The sequence below is a fragment of the Schistocerca nitens genome, chromosome 11 (genome assembly GCF_023898315.1).
Source record: "Schistocerca nitens isolate TAMUIC-IGC-003100 chromosome 11, iqSchNite1.1, whole genome shotgun sequence".
NCBI classification, from domain to species: Eukaryota; Metazoa; Arthropoda; class Insecta; order Orthoptera; family Acrididae; genus Schistocerca; species Schistocerca nitens.
In genome coordinates, this window is record NC_064624.1 from 140,950,949 (window position 1) to 140,969,259 (window position 18,311).

The 18,311-nt window shown below is 42.6% G+C and overlaps 1 protein-coding gene across 6 annotated transcripts in view; it reads right to left on the bottom strand.

Annotated features, from left to right (window-relative positions):
• The window catches only part of LOC126212802 (poly [ADP-ribose] polymerase tankyrase-1-like), a 325,028-nt gene that overhangs the window by 65,772 nt on the left and 240,945 nt on the right, over positions 1 to 18,311 (bottom strand). The window contains exon 1 of one of the 6 annotated variants that reach the window (XM_049940205.1): positions 13,973 to 14,080. The exons of 4 other annotated variants lie outside the window; for them this stretch is intronic. The gene's annotated coding sequence lies outside the window, so the exon portion shown is untranslated. Of the gene's footprint in view, positions 1 to 13,938; positions 14,081 to 18,311 lie in introns of those variants that run through there. One more of the 6 variants, XM_049940207.1, reaches the window with a different exon arrangement.

The window sequence follows — 18,311 nt, forward strand, 5'->3', positions numbered from 1 at the left end:
GATCAATGACAACGAAGTAAATGGAAATCATGCTTTACTTTTACAGTTTTGCGATGGATTCGTATTAGTGAAGATGCTAAATTTCGGGCAAAATCCTTCATTAGCCGTCTAACATTCTGCGTGGGGTCAGTTTGTTATATATCGTGACTCCCTACCACTTTCGCGCAACGACGCTCTGAGCGTGTTTTTTAGGGAATTGACTAGTTTGAACCTCGGACCTGTTGCTGGTAAGGAGACGCCAGACCACACATGACATGTAGAATTCAGAAGTCAGTGAGACTAGCGATGATATAACCAAATACTTAATGATTTCAGCGTCAGCTCCACTGCACTTCCTGTAAAAGAATCTTAATACTAACTAAATTTAGTGGAAGGGGTTCAAGGCTTTCCTATTTTTAGTTAGCTGGTAAAATAACGTCGAAAAGGCAGTTAAGTTTACCATTGGAAATTTTATTCTATTCACAAAACATTGTTTATAAATTGCACTATTGATAAAAGGAAATGTTTTAATACAGGATGATAAAAACCAACTGCGTTCAACAAAAATGTGAACGAATATTCCCTGAATGGGTTTCCAAGTTCTACAATGGATCGAAGGATGACATATACCATATCATATCTATAATCTAGATTTAAATTAAGTTTCGTAAAAGAGAAAACTATCAAAATCGTCTACAGTGACCCTCAATTATCTTTAATTACTTATCTAACTTGTCGTAAATTACAGTGGCTGATGTGGCTTCTCAATAACTATATAACAGAAAAATCATCGTGTTTCAGATTTTTACTTCAAGTGGCAAATGTGAACACCATGAGCTTTAATTGACGATCGACACTAGTATTACGCAAAAAATGGGGTGTAACAGATGAGACTTCTGCAGTTCTGAGTGAAGCTTTATGCACTGTTATGCGGCATCACGTGCGTTCATTACCTTGTCGGTGTTCGTCAGGGGGCGGCGGGCAGCACAGCTCCGCTCACCTCGCCGTCTCGGAAGCAACTCTTTCCTAACTTCTCCTTACTACAATTTACCGAAGTTGGTTTTAAAAAAACTATCTGGCTGTCTTTTCATCTGACCAATCAGGGTCTCAATGTTAACCTTAAGCTCCACCTACAAAAATTCTGTCTATCCAATGACAAACGTTATACTTTTCGTGGTGGGGCAATGTTTTTAAAGATTGCAACGTAACAGAGACGCAAAAAAGTCTCACTCTAAAACTTGCAGCTGGTGTGGTCCTTTTTCTGTTATCGTAAGATCTATACTGTTCTTCTGGAGGGTTCTATCTTTTAACATGGGCTGGGGGGTGGTCCTGACGTAACAGAGACGCGGAAAAGTCTCACGCTAAAACTTGCGGGTGGTGTGGTCCTAGCGGTTAGCTGGCGACGTGGGTGTCCCTTATCGTAGGGCCTTCTAGCTTAACACGGTTCTGCTCTCGGCTTCTGTTCTCGTTTCTCCCCTCGGAACTGCGTCTGTCTCACAGTGGGAAGGTATGACATGCATTTAGGCATTCTTGTGATAGTCTGTGGTATTCCATTCGCTCACTCGTTACTCGTATTACTTTGGTTAATTTAATGTCACGATTTATTCCGATCTATGTGACATACTACTGGATTTGCTTATCATGTCAGGGTTTTCATGGAAGGTGTTGGATTTGCCTGACAGCTTACACCGTAACTCAGTAGGTAAACATTTGGGGACCGATGTTTGTATGAACTTTTTCTTTACTTTTAGTTGTAGAATAACATATTAAAATATTTGAGTATGTTCAGGAACCACCATGTATACTGACTGATCAGCTGCACTGTTTAAGACAAATATTGTCGAAACCATTTAAGAGATTGTTACGATATTTGCACTTGATTAATTCTGAGAAACTTGTGTATGAGTGACGTATAGTCCCTTGTAATACTCATATTAATTGTAGGAGACGGCGATCAACTTGGCTTTTTCAAATGAAACCATTGTGTATGTCAATACGTGGTGATTGGTATGCAGAGGGAGAGAAGGACGGGGCTGTGTCTCGCCTACAGCAGTGTCGTTAGCCGGCTAAAAGAACCCAAGGCGGCTCAGGACACGTCAGCGGGTACTTCCGAGCGAGGTGCTGGCGGAAACTGTACTCTAAGAAAATGTGTCATCCGCTTTCAAAACTATCGTGACTGTTATGTTATTTCACATGTGTGTACGAACAACTTACTTGTGGAAAGAGCAAACTCTCGAGTTTCACACGGTTTCAGCTAGGTAGCAGCAGTGTGCGCCCACTTCAGTCCTAATAAAAATGGTGTCGGGAAAACAGAAAGCGCTTTGTGTTCTAAGTTTTGGGGACTGCAGGTCAGTAATAACCGTTCAGCGCGACTTTTGTGTGTATCATCCTATAGCACAGAGCGTTAGACAACGGGATGAACAATTCCAAGAAACAGGTAGCGTGTGTAAAGGGAAATTGCCGGGCCGTCGTCGAGTGTCTGACACAGACGTCGAGCGCATCCGCCATAGATCCACAAGGAGTCCGCATTAATCCGTTCGCCGTGCAGCTAGACAGCTCAACATGCCTCCGATGTTCGTCTGGCGTGTGTTGCGTAGACGTTTACATACGAAACCGTACGAAATTCAGTTACTGCAAGCTTCTCGTGAAGGTGACAAACAACAACGTGTGGAGTTCTGGAATTCGTTCTTGGCAAGATGGAGGATGACAGTTTTCTGCCACGCTTAGTGTTCAGTGGCGAGGCAACATTCCATGTAAATGGGAACGTGGACCGTCATAATGTGAGAATATGGGGTACGGAACAGCCACATGAAATTGGTCAACAAGAGGGACTGTCCAAAATTGAATGTGTTTTGTGCAGTATCACGGGAAAAGGTGTACGGTGCCGATAATTCTGTTACAAGAAGTACATATCACGATATGCTTGAAAACGTTCTTATCCCACAGATTGATTTGGACGACTTCTGTAAAGTTTGGAAGGTAGGAGACGAGTTACTGGCAGAAGTAAAGCTGTGAGGACGCGGCGTGAGTACTGCTTGGGTAGCTCAGATGGTGGAGCAGTTGCCAGCGAAAGGCAAAGGTTTTGAGTTCAAGTCTCGGTCCGGCACACAGTTTTAATCTGCCAGGCAGTTTCAGCATAATTGTTGTGTGTACAGAAGAACTTACTTGCATATGATATGCCAGATTACAGGAGCAGAACAGAGCTGTACACAGCAGGTTCAACAGTTTAGAATTGAAGACAGAGGACACTCAAGCGCGAATGACCTTTATAAAATCTCTTATTACCGACATGCAAACACAAATCAAAAGTTGGAATGACACCATGGAGGAAAAAATTAAAGCCATTACTACTGCTTACGCAAGCGATCTAAACTCAAGCGTACATGCAAAAACTGGCAGTGTTGTTTCCATGGTGGAATCCGCCGATACCAATATTGGTAGAGACTTTACAGATTTGCAGACCCAAGTCTATGTGTGTAAATCAACAGCGAGTGACACTTTAAAGCATTACAATCATGATTCAAAGCTAGTAGGCCAATTGACAGAAGGTGTCAGCCACATTGGCGAGCGAGTAGAAAACCTTGCTCAGCGAATATCCGATGTCAATATTGACAGAATGATCGAAGATGTCACTGCGGGAGTAAGCACTACACTTAATAAGGAATTTGAAAAGTGGATAAAATCTAAGGATCAGTACATTGAGAGTATTGTACAATCTGATCTAAAGGCTGAAGTTAAATCTGCCACAGTAGAAATCCTAACCGCTCCCAGTACTTCTGGTGACAGTTTAAAGAGTGAATTAGGAGAAATCAGACGAGCGTTGAGCCACGATCTTCCGGAATGGAAGCACAGGCTGACCAATGACAGAGATCAGCTGAAAAGGTAAATTGTAGAACTGCAAGGTGACAATCAAAGCGATTATTCACTACCGCCAGAACAAGAAACTCATCAATATCCCGAGTATCAAGTACAGTTCTCATCAACTGTAAATAATACGCGCCATAAAGCTTCAACGTCACGTACTCATACCGATCAACTGACACTCGTTGAACTATTGCGCGATGAGAGTGTGCTGAAACACAGCCTTTTATACCTAAAAAACTAAATATACATCGCGTGGTATTTTTAAAATCATTCACAGGTGTTTTTCCAGAATCATGGAACGACAGACAGTGAATACATTTTATTAGGGTATGTACATGGCGAAGTATCAGTTTGGGGTACTAAAATAATAGACAAATGACATACCTACGCAGAGTTCAAAAGACATTTTTTTAATAAATTCTGGAGTTCTGGTATACAACAAAGCCTCCGAAAGGAGGTCTACGCAGCCGATCCTTTCAACACCAAGGGAGTCGGTTTGAGGCGTTATTTCGAAAAATATCTACGTAAAATTCAGTATTGGGACACACCCATCTCAACCCAAGATGTCATCATGATCTTAAACAAGTCAAAACTTGCTGTGTCAATAAGGAAAAAAATTAGTTAGTGAAGAGGACCAAAAAGCCTTTCTTTCTGTTCTTGACAATTTGGATATGATCTATGAGGCCGTGCGTGCGAGTGCGCCGAATAATTACAATAATGGACCGCCCGCTTCGCAACAGCGCGTAGCAAACTGTGTCAACGGAATGTCGTGCCAGCATAACACGGGATAACTAAACGCTCAGCGTTACAGCAATCATAATAATTTCAACCGCTGCAATCGAAAACCACATAGTAAATATCCAAACCAGAACAGATATAACCCGAATTCTCAAAACACATAGTGACAGTACGGCAATTAACCAATGAATCACAAAAGTAATAACCAGCATCCGAACAACAGGAAATATAATGGAAATTGTCACAAGGGAAAACAACAGTACAGTCAGCCAAGTCACTTCACTCCATCACATCAAATGAATTCTTTACAGCCTCAAAATGCGACATTTCCTCGTCAACTTAACCAACAGTTCAGGAACAATAATCAGGACAATCCGTCGCATGCTTTTCTTATTACCGCCACTCATAATAGCAAAGGAAATCCGACCATTTTTCACACGCAGGCGAACCAAGCATCAAACGCGATGTCAAATGACATGCAATTCAGTGATGCACAGTCCACATGGGACACGAAGGCAAATTTTCAGCCTGGTATGACACAAAATACTAATCAAGTGAAAATAACTGACATTTCAACTCCACCCAAGTCGGAAAACCATTAGCAGCTTCTTTATGTCTCCACGGGGAAGCTGCGGAACAAAATTACAACATCGTGAAGTAACATTAGACGACAAGTTAAGACAAGCTCTCATATCTTTAACCACTCATGCCAACCTACGAAAAAAGGCGCACGACAAACACATTACCAAAGTCTTATCGTATCATGTAAATGAACGAGTGCTATTAAAGACCGACTTCATACCATTTTTGACTTATCATAAGAATCGCAAGTTGCAGCACTTGTATGAAGGACCATTTATTATACCAAGAAAGCCGCACATTGGTTGCTATCTATTAGCTGACCCTGTTCCCTGTGTGTGGACGAATAAAACTATAGTTTCATCACGCAGACTTAGAGAAATACCGAGTCAATCATTGAAGATCTCTGCTACGTTAAGCTGCTTAAATATATATATATATATATATATATATATATATATATATATATATATATATATATATATATATATATATTTAAGCATCTGAAATAAAATACGTTTATTGTAGGAAAGCAAGATTAGCTTTAGATGTAAGTTTTAGGTTGAGCCATGAACGGCCACAGCGAAAGAGCCGACAAATGAATAATATAGCACGGACGTGCTAAGTGCCACCTGCTACCACTAGTTTTAGGTACAGCAGAGCTCTCTCCTCTTTAGTGAAAGAAATGAAAATGATCATTCGGACAAGAATGATTGCTCGTACATAAAAGTTCATTAAGGTCGTTAACTCTTATGAGGTAAATGTTATGTTATGTATAAGGAGTGTTTGACAACAATTTTTATGAGAACACCTGTGAAAAGCAGTTGACACAGACAGCAGCTTAGCATATGAGAGTCAAATAAATCAATAACGATCCAGGTAGCAGGAAAGAAGTGCGCAACTCAATTACTGTTATTACAGTACGGAGAAAACAGCACCGCTCATAAGAATTTTAAGGCACAGTGCAGATGAAATACTTACAAAGATCACTTATAAGTAAACTAATTTAGTACCAGAACAAAAGATAGCTAACAGATTCTGTTCGCTGCTAATGCATGGTGTAAGTAATTTTAGATATGTATAGAGAAATGCTTGGAGAGCTGAATCACACAATACTGAGGCTACCGTATCGATTTAATTACGCTTACTACTTGTCATGGAAAACTAGGGTGATAATGCACAATTTATGTTAGGCTCATTTCATACGTCATTACAATTTTTTCTTCAGATCTCTTCACCCCATAAAAGTCTACTGTGTTTTCCTCTAATCAGTATCCTTATCTTCCTACCTTACCCACAAGAGAAGTGAATTTTACGGACTGATTGTATGCTTGATACTTACAGACTGAACGTATGGATGTTCGTGACACTTTAGTTGTTGACAGGCTATGTATATTCTCCGAGAACCGCGAATTCAATTAACGATTGTTACGTGCAATTGCACGACAGAGAACACTAAGCTTCCCAATTTCCCTAATAGAAACTTGAACATGAACCGTTCATCACGTAAACGAAGTCACATTCACTCTGTCTTCAAACTAACGACGTAATTAACACAGATAAAATAAAAGAGCTGAACTTGAGAAAAAAGTTGTTATTGTAACAAGAAAAGAATAACAAGATTTCGAAGAAGGTGTAAACCTAAAGTGCCTTGGAAGCACAAATTATGAATAAGAGACACGTTATTCGTCAGGTTTTGAAGTGACATAGACTATTTTTCCTTTGTAAATAATTTTTAGACACAATATGTATACCGAATGTTAATTCTACTTTTTAGTAGTAATGCAGTCATCAAATAATGGAAACATATATGCTGCTGCGTGTGAACCGACTATAGACAAGCAATAAACGGACACGTATAAAACTGGTGCGTGTGAACTTTAACATGGCGACCAAATACATGTGGACACGAAATAATAACCGCGTGTGAACTGAAAAGGTGATAACTACACGGACACGTGTGGAATTCCACGTGTGAAGTAATGTTATAAGTACTTGTACCACGATGTAGAAAGCCGAACTGAGCAAGTGAGCGAGTTTTGTACTTACCGTAACCGGTTTATTTACGCCTTTCCACGGACACATTCTTCGACACAGCTGCGGGTGTCGCCGCGCCTGGCTGCTTCCGTAATTCCGAGTCGATGAGAAACTGTAAAAACTCACAACACGGCTAGTAGAGACCGAACGTTCCGCCTCTCTCGGAACACTGCTGCCAGCGTTGTGAAGCCGTCAAGTTACTGTCACGTGACTGTGACAAACGGACGTAACACAGAGTATGCTGCGCACTCAACAATCCACTTTCCTTTGCACAACGAGCGCGGGCGCCAAATGTGTTTCAAATACTTTCAATATAAAATCTGATAAAACCATGAGTTGAGCACTTATATACCTTATAAAATCACCAAGACACTAATCTGAAATGTCTCAAACTCGACTTTGACAATTGCTGCCGGATTTATAGACCAGGCCAAGTAATAACGAAATCTTGTCGACCCAATTAAAACCAGAAAAATAAATAAATGCGAGAACTAAGCACTCCTAAGAGAATGAGACCTTATGTACATAAGCATTATTGTTATCCTTACCTAATCCACTTTTCTTTTAGACTAAGTTCTTAATGAGTAAGCACACTCTAATACAGATTTTCTCTGTATTTTTCATGTACGAGAACATGAATGGAAGCTCGAACATGTGTCAAGTGAAACAGAGCCCGCCACCAAACGGCTCAACACCTTGGAGAACCAGTCTTCCAGTTCCTGAACCACGACGTATTTCCAACGCACCATCACATACAGACAACCACTTCAACCTCCACAGTCAAAGTGATGCCCGGCATTTCCTCCACTATGAAAGTGCAGTGCTACCATATATACCCGAAGTTCTACCACTCTCAGTGCAAGTCATACCTACCCAAGTGTAGTGAAATATTTTTTTGCAGGTCATGAAAGCCGTAAATCAGTAAAGTGCTAATAGTTTACCGCAACAAATCTTCGTCAAGACCACGACAAAAATATTCCTGGAAATGTCACTGTAAAACAAGAATGTCAGTTGTTTGTAATATATTTTTCCGAGAGTGCACACTGCACACAGACTTTCTGCAAAGTCAAATAATTTATTTCTTTGTTATTTTTTAATGTTTATTATGCCATATATAATGTATCCATGTATGTGTATCTTTATCCTAACTTCATTGTCTCTTACCAAGAAATGAACATTTGTTATCCTTGTATAATACATTACAACGAGTACGGCTCAATTGTCATATAATTACTCCATGAGCAATTTACCATCAATTTCAGTCGCAGGAATATATTCAACTGTTATTCTATATGTCAACCACTTTGTCTAATGTCATATATGAAATCTATTGTAAAGAACAGTAGCAAGTAATACTAACTTGATTCACGAGAGCAATAATATTACGACTACGCGTGAATCGCGATGATCTTGACGGAGTCATCGCGCCGGCCGGGGTCGCCGAGCGGTTCTAGGTGCTGAAGTGTGGAGCCGCGGTACCGCGAATCCTGCCTCGGACATGAATGTGAGTGATGACCTTAGGTTAGTTAGGTTTAAGTAGTTAGGTTTAAGTAGTTCTAAGTTCTAGGGGACTGATGACTTTAGAAGTTACGTCCCATAGTGCTCAGAGCCATTTGAACGACTTCTTTTTTTTTTTTTTTTTTTTTTTTAGTTATGCTCCTCACTCGGGAAGCAATGTAATATTAATGGATTTCAGTTACTTTTCAGATGAGGTATTTCTCATAACAGAAAAGGACAGCCAACGAGCTGTAGTTCGTAAAGAGGCCAACCATCACAGCGCAAGAGATAAGAAATATTTTTTATAATGTGCGCCTATACCAAGACGCGCGTCCAGCGTTTAAATACTCTAAATAAACACTATGACTCGCTGGGCGCAGGTATTTAAAATGATTGCCGCTGTGCGTGATACAATAAGCAGCGAAACAGAAGAAAGAACAATCTATCTTTTGTTAAGAAATAATCTAGAGACTTCATTACCCTTGTACTTTTGGTCGCCGACATGTTAAGACGTACTACATAGCATTACTACCAATTGTATTTTTATCTTATGTAAAAACTATGTGAAACGACGAACAAACTTTTCGGTAACGCGGGTGAAGATATAAGAAGGAACGGACTGACAAAGCAGCGATTATTGGACTGCGCCATGTACAAAAGAAATTTCAGATGTAAGTTATGTACTTATTCTGTACTTGTCAGAGTCTGGAAGTTTCAAGCCAATTTGTTCAAGGTATATTAATATTTACGATGCAGTAATTTTCTTCTTATTCTTTTCTTACACTAAACAAAAATGATGTTCAAATTGTATATGAGCTTTGTACCGGTTCGCTCTCTATCGCAGTGTCTCGATTGTATTTGGGAGACCACTAATGTGTTCAACTTCCGATCTGCTAAGCTTTCTCTTACGAAATTCGACTAATTTGCTTTCATTTCCATTTTTATATTCACATAGGTCCCTTAGGTATTTTCATCGAAGATTCTGATAGCGTGAAGGCAATCCAGGTCAAAAGGTCAATTAAGAAAACCCCTTCGCGTAATCAATCAGTACGTCTCCTGATAGATGTAAGTACGCAATCTAGTGTTAGGTTTTATTTTGCCAGTAAATATTACCAACCAACAGTGACAGCATCATTATAATTATTTACTACTATTTCTTATACAGAATAAGCAAGTTCCTAACGCCAGAACAGGAAGTGAAAAATGGCTAAGCAGTGATGGCTACAGGACAAATGTGAGTATTTAGAGGTATACATCACTATGGGTAAGATAGATACCGCCTACAGGAAAATTAAAGAGACGTTTGGAGAAAAGGTGAATCTGAATGAATATCAAGAGCTCAAACCGAAATCAATTCTAAGAAAAGAAGGCAAGGTCGAGAGAAGGCGAGACTATGTAGAGGGTCTACACAAGGGTCATGTACTTGAGGGCATTATTACGGAAATGGAAGAGGACGTAAATGAATATGAAATGGGAGATATGATACTGCATGAAGAACTTGACAGAGCACTGAAAAACCTACGTCGAATCAAGGACCCGGGAGTAGACAACATGCCATCAGAACTACTGACAGCCTTGGGTGAGCCAGCCGTGACAAAACTCTACCATCTGGTGAGCAAGATGTATGAGACACGTGAAGAACCCTCAGACTTAAAAAGGAATTTAATAATTCCATTCCAATCCCAAAGAAAGCAGGTGTTGACACGTGTCAAAATAACGGAACTATCAGTTTAATAATTCACGGCTGCAAAATACTGACACGAACTCTTTACAGACGAATGGAAAAACTGGTTAAGCCGACCTCGGGGAAAATCAGTTAGGATTCCGTAGAAATTTTGGAACACGTGAGGCAATTCCGACCCAACGATTTATTTTACACTAAGGAAAGGTAAACCTACGTTCCTAGAATTTGCAGACTTAGAGAAAGTTTTTGACCATGTTGACTGGAAGTCTCTTTCAAATTCTGATGGTAGCAGTTGTCAAATACTGGGAGCGAAAGGCTATTTACAATTTTTGCAGAAACGGGTTAGCAGTTATAAGAGTTGAGGGGCATGAATGGCAAGGAGTGGTTGGGAAAGAAGTGAGACAGGATTGTAGCCTATCCCAAATGTTCCATTGAGCAAGCAGTAAAGAAAACAAAAGATAAATTTGGAGTAGGAATTAAAAACCATGGAGAAGAAATAAAAACTTTGACGTTTGCTGATAACATTGTAATTCTGTCTGAGTCAGCAGAGGACCTGCAAGAGCAGTTGGACTGAATGGACAGTGTCCTCAAAGGATGATATAGGATGAACATCAAGAAAAGCAAAACGAGGATAATGGAATGTAGTTGAATTAAATGACGTGATGCTGAGGGAATTATAGTAGGAAATGAGACACTTAAAGTAGTAAAGGAGTTTTGCTATTTGGGGAGCAAAATAACTGATGATGGTCGAAGTAGAGAGGATATAAAATGTAGACTGGCAATGGCAAAGAAAGCCTTTGTGAAGAAGAGAAATCTGTTAACATCAAGTATAAATTTAAGTGTCAGGAATCCTTTTCTGAAAGTATTTGTATGAAGTGTAACCATGTATGGAAGCGAAACATGGACGATAAATAGTTTACACAAACAGAGAATAGAAGCTTTCGAAATGCGGTCCTACAGAAGAATGCTGAAGATTAGATGGGTACATCATGTAACTAATGAGGAAGTACTGAATACAATTGGGGAGAAGAGGAATTTGTGGCATAACTAAGCAGAAGGGATCGGTGGTAGGACATCTTCAGAGGCATCAAGAGATCACGAATTTAGTATTGGAGTGCAGCGTGGAGGGTAAAAATCTTAGAGGGAGACCAAGAGATGAATACACTAAGCAGATTCGGAGGATGTTAGATGCAGTAGATACTTGGAGATGAAGAACCTTGCACGGGATAGAGTAGCATGGAGAGCTGCAACAGACCAATCTTTGTACTGATGACCACAACAACAACACGTTTCAGTTACGACGAAGTTGTTCTAAAAGGACCAAGGCAGACCATTACCTTGGGGCGGATGTTTGGTCACCTAAGTTCCTGAATCCGAGAGAGCGTAAAAATTTGTTCCACACAGTGCTGGTGCGTGTGACAACAGGTATAATTGTTGGTCCACTATCTTAATCTCTACATTAGCACACTGTTTCCTTGCGTTCTGGGTGCAAGATTAATTACTGTAGAGACTAGGCGCCTTTTAGCGTGGCCGTTTGATGTGTTAAATAATAGATTGAGCCAATAGGTCGCCGGTTTGAACTGTGGCTTATCATGATTTTCGGTACTGATTTGTAACTTCAAACTGTCTCTCGGAGCGAGGACTGTAAATTTTAAATCATGTCAGATTTCTTGAACAATTGTGTTGGAAAACCTAATGAGTATAAGCAGCTCTTATTTCAGATTTTGCTTGTATAGAGCGTCTCCGTATTGTTCATGAAGATATTTTGGTTTTGTTGTCTATGTAACTAGTAAACCTTTTGCCATTGGTTAGTGTACTAAGAATTTATTTGACTACAAGCCTGATATACATTTAATTTCACTTATTGATTCTTTCATTTTTTGACCTATAATTTCATTCTGTTTGAATTTAACTGAATGCGTCACTCGGTGTTAAGTTCGAAGCAACCGCTGTTGTTGATCTGTGAAGTGTGAGTAGTGTTGCTAGACGGCCTTAGAGTAAAAATACAGTTAAATTTTGTTAACGTTTCATAGGCTGTGGCTCATATAACATGCAAAATTCATTAATCACGGACCTCTGTAATTTTTCAAGTTATCGAGTTTGTTTGATGAATTCGTATTGTGTAATAGACTGTTTCATTTGGGCACCAGCACCTTACCCCTCCAACCTAGCTCCCTGCCACTTGAAATATTGTACGCAAGAGATAAACCGAATGATGTAGCACTGTCATAAACAGACTGGCCTTGAATTCGGGAGGGTGGATGCTCTACTCTTCACCTACTCATCTAATTTAGATTTTCGTGGTATCCGTAAATCATATCCGGTAAATGCTAGGTTTATTGCTACTATAAGGTCACAGCTAACTATTTGTCGCACTCTTGCCATTCTAGACCTATAAGCCAGCAAATGTCTCTGTATGTGACTTACAGTAATTAATCGTTCCTAAATTGTAATATCAAGACGTGTCCAGTATGCCTGTAAAAAGTGATCTACTAATTAAAGACTATTACTATTACTACTACTACTAATATCATTACTACAACAACAACACACAAATGCTAAGTATTCTTACATACCTGTTCAACACATGCATGGCAGGGTCATCAGGAATGTTCTGGACATAGTGCAACACACTCATGTGGGCATATTACCGCATTCGTTCCTCAGTTTATCAACATTCAGAGGTACAGTTTTCAGTCCTACATTGCCTTCTACCGATAATGGTCGATCTATCGTAGTCGCTAAGTAGCATACCATGCAGCTATAACTGCTGTTACCAAGATCTTACCAAGTACCTGAGCTAAGGGCCAATTTCTACTAATTTTGTGGATGGGGAATGTGTGGAGAAAACAAAAACCTGTTTAACATGTGTGATCGACGTACTATCATGTCAGTCTCTGCCATTGCAAGGCTGGTTACTTATGCAAAGTGGTAACAAACCCAAGAAAGCAGCAATAGGTTTATTTCTGGAACGTCCTTGCAGATTAAAACTGTGTGCTGGACCGAGACTCGAACTCGGACCTTTGACTTTCCAGTGCTCTACCGACTGAGCTACCTAAACACGACTCACGACCCCTCCTTACAGCTTCACTTCCATCAGTACCTCGTCTCCTACCTTCCTACTTGCCCGCGAAAGGCAAAGGTACCGAGTTCGAGTCTCGGTTAAGCAGACAGTTTTGATCTCCCAGGAAGTTTCATATCAGCGCACACTCCGCTGTAGAGTGAGAGTTTCATTCCGGAACTCTCGCCTGCTTCAGTTGTCATTTGGATCCGACAAGTTTACATAAAAGCAACTTTCATTCAAGAACCACTGTTTGTAGCACCAATACGTAAATTGTGCTGTAAGAAGCAATAATAAGTAACTTTCAAAGCTAACGTTAGCCAATACGGGAGATCTTAATAAGAACTGTCGCGCTACAGGTCGCGGAAAGTAATTTAGAAAAGAGAGAAACATCACGGTCTCACTTTAGTTTTCCCCATTTTCATAGCCGGCACTTTTCAGTGTGGACAACACTGAGAACAGGAGATTGAGGGAAGTAACACGCACAGTATATACCTACCGTACGTTGATGGAAGGAGTATGTAGAGACTCACCAGACACGTCGGGCGCCGCGGCAGCCAGTGCAGTGGTGGTCGGCAGCGAGACTCGCCTCTTGTCCTGGACTGGTTTGCCGCCTCCCACCCACTCTGTCTGCAGTTTTCCTCGAGACCCCCTCCCTCCCCCACTCCTTCCCCCTCCCCCCTCCGCACCGACAACGATAACTCTTGCATAGGTCTGACGTTCGAAGTATGTCTGCCATCTGATCTTAGCCGAAGCACTAAGAAATCTTGCTCTTACGCAAACCCAGTGAGTGAATTCAAGTCACGTATCGTGTCACCCAGTGGCTACACTGGCACCGTAATGGAAGATGGTGCACTCGGTCTTTCTAAAATGTTTCACCGGAAATATGGTCGCTCCTTCCAATCACTGCATGAACACTGAAATTGCAGAGACTGAGATAAGCGATCGCGGAACCTGGAATCGCTTACTAGTAAAAAGCCCTGTGCGCCACATCAGATGCTGCTCATTCCCAGGCTCAGTCCACTCCATTCTCACTGCGACGTACTTTGCCAGCAGGAGATGTTCATTTCCGTTGCCTTTCTCTCTCCTTCTCCGAGGTACGCAAGCCGGACAGAAAATTGTTCCCTCTCAGGAGGCGCCTCGCACTTGCCGTCAACACTAAGTCCATAAATTATATGAAACAATTCGTGAGATGATATCATATTTTAAGGGTATTTTTCTTTGCATAATTAGAGAAAAAATAGTGAAAATCGAAGTAAATTGTTCCAACGCCTGCAGACATTTTAATTTTCATTATCTTCACTTGCGTTGAGGTTCATATTCTTAGAAAATAAGTTATTAATGTAAAACCAAAACCTTTTTGATTTCATATGAAAATTGGAATGGCTATGCTACACACAATTCACTACTCACAACCTTCAGCGGACATCACAGCATAACTCTGTTATTTGTGGCTGAAATCATTCAAAAAATTCACAGAAACTATTCGAAACATGAATGAAAATTGTCAAAATTTGATTAAATTGTAATTAATTCCTTGCACCCAAAACAAAATCCCAAAAAATCTGTCAAACAACATCTTAATGTGGTTTCCCCCAATAACCCGAAGAAATGGTATCAAGGAATGATATGAAATATAAACTCAAAACATCACAGCCATTAGTGTTGAATGCTCTAACGGCGCAATTAGGCGGGCGTTCTGTCTGCTATCTGTGGAGGATGCATTTCACGGTAGAGATTGTTGTGTGGTGCTTTGGGATACTACATCCTACTCCACACATCAAAAACAATTTTGCATCAGCCCAGTTCCCAGAACTCCTGAAAACAGACGTTGACTGTGGATAGTGTATCACAGACACAGTCCCTTTGACTGGTCAGAGCTGTCACTAAACCCACACAAAGATGTAAACAACCATGAATGACCAGCGCCTAATAGATGGAGGCGTCCGACAGCCGATCAGTTCCAGTCATTCCTCCAGGAAGGAGGTATACAGCTAGTTTTGTCTGTAGTTAAACCATGCCTAGACGGTCAATACCAGGGTTCGATCACGTGTGCATTGTTACTTTGTACCAGCAAGGGCTCTCAGCAAGAGAAATGTCCAGACATCGTGGAGTGAACCAAAGCGATGTTGTTCGGACATGGAGGAGATACAGAGAGAGATAGGAACTGTCGATGACATGTCTCACTCAGGCCGCCGAAGGCCTGCTACTGCAGTGGATTACCGCTATTTTCGGAATTTGGCTCGGAGGTACCCTGACAGTAGCGCCACCATGTTGAATATGCTTTTCGTGCAGCCACAGGACGTCGCGTTAGGCTGCATGATGGGCAACTTGATTCCTGATGTCCTTGGCGAGGTCCATCTTTGTAACCACGACGCCATGCAGTGCGTTTCAGATGGGCCCAACAACTAGCTGAATGGACCGCTCTGGACTGGCATCACGTTCTCTTCCTCGATGAGTGTCGTATATGCCATTAACCAGACAACTGTAAGAGACGTGTTTGGAGGCAACCCCGTCAGAATGAACGCGATAGATACACTGTCCAGTGAGTGCAGGAAGGTGGAGGGTCACCACTGCTTTGGGGTGGCATTATGTGGGGCTGACGTACGCCGCTGGTGGTCATGGAAGGAGCCGTAGTGGCTGTACAATACGTGAATGCCATCCTCCGACCGACAGCACAACCATATCGGCTACATACGGGCGAGGCATTCGTCTTCATGGATGATAATTCGCGCACCCATCCTGCACATCTTCTGAATGACCTCCTTCAGGATAACGACTTCTCTCGATTGGAGTGGTCAGCATGTTCTCCAGACCTGAACTCTATCGAACATGCCTGGGATGGATTGAAAAGGGCTGTTTATAGACGACATGACCTACTAACTACTCTGAGGGATCTACGGCGAATCTCCGTTGAGGAGTGAAGCAATCTGGACCAACAGGGCCTTGATCTTGTGGATAGTATGCCAAGACGAATACAGGCATGCATCAACGCAAGAGGACGTGCTACTGGGTATTAGCAGTACTGGTGCGTGCAGCAATCTTGACCACCACCTCCTGAAGGTCTCATGCAATATGTGGTTTTAACAAGCAATAAAAAGGGCAGAAATGATGTGTATGTTGATCTACACTCCTGGAAATTGAAATAAGAAAACCGTGAATTCATTGTCCCAGGAAGGGGAAACTTTATTGACACATTCCTGGGGTCAGATACATCACATGATCACACTGACAGAACCACAGGCACATAGACACAGGCAACAGAGCATGCACAATGTCGGCACTAGTACAGTGTATATCCACCTTTCGCAGCAATGCTGGCTGCTATTCTCCCATGGAGACGATCGTAGAGATGCTGGATGTAGTCCTGTGGAACGGCTTGCCATGCCATTTCCACCTGGCGCCTCAGTTGGACCAGCGTTCGTGCTGGACGTGCAGACCGCGTGAGACGACGCTTCATCCAGTCCCAAACATGCTCAATGGGGGACAGATCCGGAGATCTTGCTGGCCAGGGTAGTTGACTTACACCTTCCAGAGCACGTTGGGTGGCACGGGATACATGCGGACGTGCATTGTCCTGTTGGAACAGCAAGTTCCCTTGCCGGTCTAGGAATGGTAGAACGATGGGTTCGATGACGGTTTGGATGTACCGTGCCCTATTCAGTGTCCCCTCGACGATCACCAATGGTGTACGGCCAGTGTAGGAGATCGCTCCCCACACCATGATGCCGGGTGTTGGCCCTGTGTGCCTCGGTCGTATGCAGTCCTGATTGTGGCGCTCACCTGCACGGCGCCAAACACGCATACGACCATCATTGGCACCAAGGCAGAAGCGACTCTCATCGCTGAAGACGACACGTCTCCATTCGTCCCTCCATTCACGCCTGTCGCGACACCACTGGAGGCGGGCTGCACGATGTTGGGGTGTGAGCGGAAGACGGCCTAACGGTGTGCGGGACCGTAGCCCAGCTTCACGGAGACGGTTGCGAATGGTTCTCGCCGATACCCCAGGAGCAACAGTGTCCCTAATTTGCTGGGAAGTGGCGGTGCGGTCCCCTACGGCACTGCGTAGGATCCTACGGTCTTGGCGTGCATCCGTGCGTCGCTGCGGTCCGGTCCCAGGTCGACGGGCACGTGCACCTTCCGCCGACCACTGGCGACAACATCGATGTACTGTGGAGACCTCACGCCCCACGTGTTGAGCAATTCGGCGGTACGTGCACCCGGCCTCCCGCATGCCCACTATACGCCCTCGCTCAAAGTCCGTCAACTGCACATACGGTTCACGTCCACGCTGTCGCGGCATGCTACCAGTGTTAAAGACTGCGATGGAGCTACGTATGCCACGGCAAACTGGCTGACACTGACGGCGGCGGTGCACAAATGCTGCGCAGCTAGCGCCATTCGACGGCCAACACCGCGGTTCCTGGTGTGTCCGCTGTGCCGTGCGTGTGATCATTGCTTGTACAGCCCTCTCGCAGTGTCCGGAGCAAGTATGGTGGGTCTGACACACCGGTGTCAATGTGTTCTTTTTTCCATTTCCAGGAGTGTATATTCCAATTTTCGGTACGCGTTCCGGAACTCTCGGAACTGACGTGACACTTTTTTTATGTGTGTATATCGTGGGCCCAGTAGTTCTTTTTAATGTGAACAAAAACCACGGTGTTTATTCCAACGCAGTGTTGCCCTCTCTTCTGCATCCTCCACAGGTTGCACCGTCGGTGGACATTACGCATCGTTTGACAAGAGGCCAAACGGCTAGACGCCTGAGCACACTGCACGGCCGCAGGCAGCTGCTGCCCGATCGCTGTGGTCGCTGCCAACAGGAGGTGTCGAGTCGTGAGTGCGGCTGTGGGAAACGTCTTCACTGTG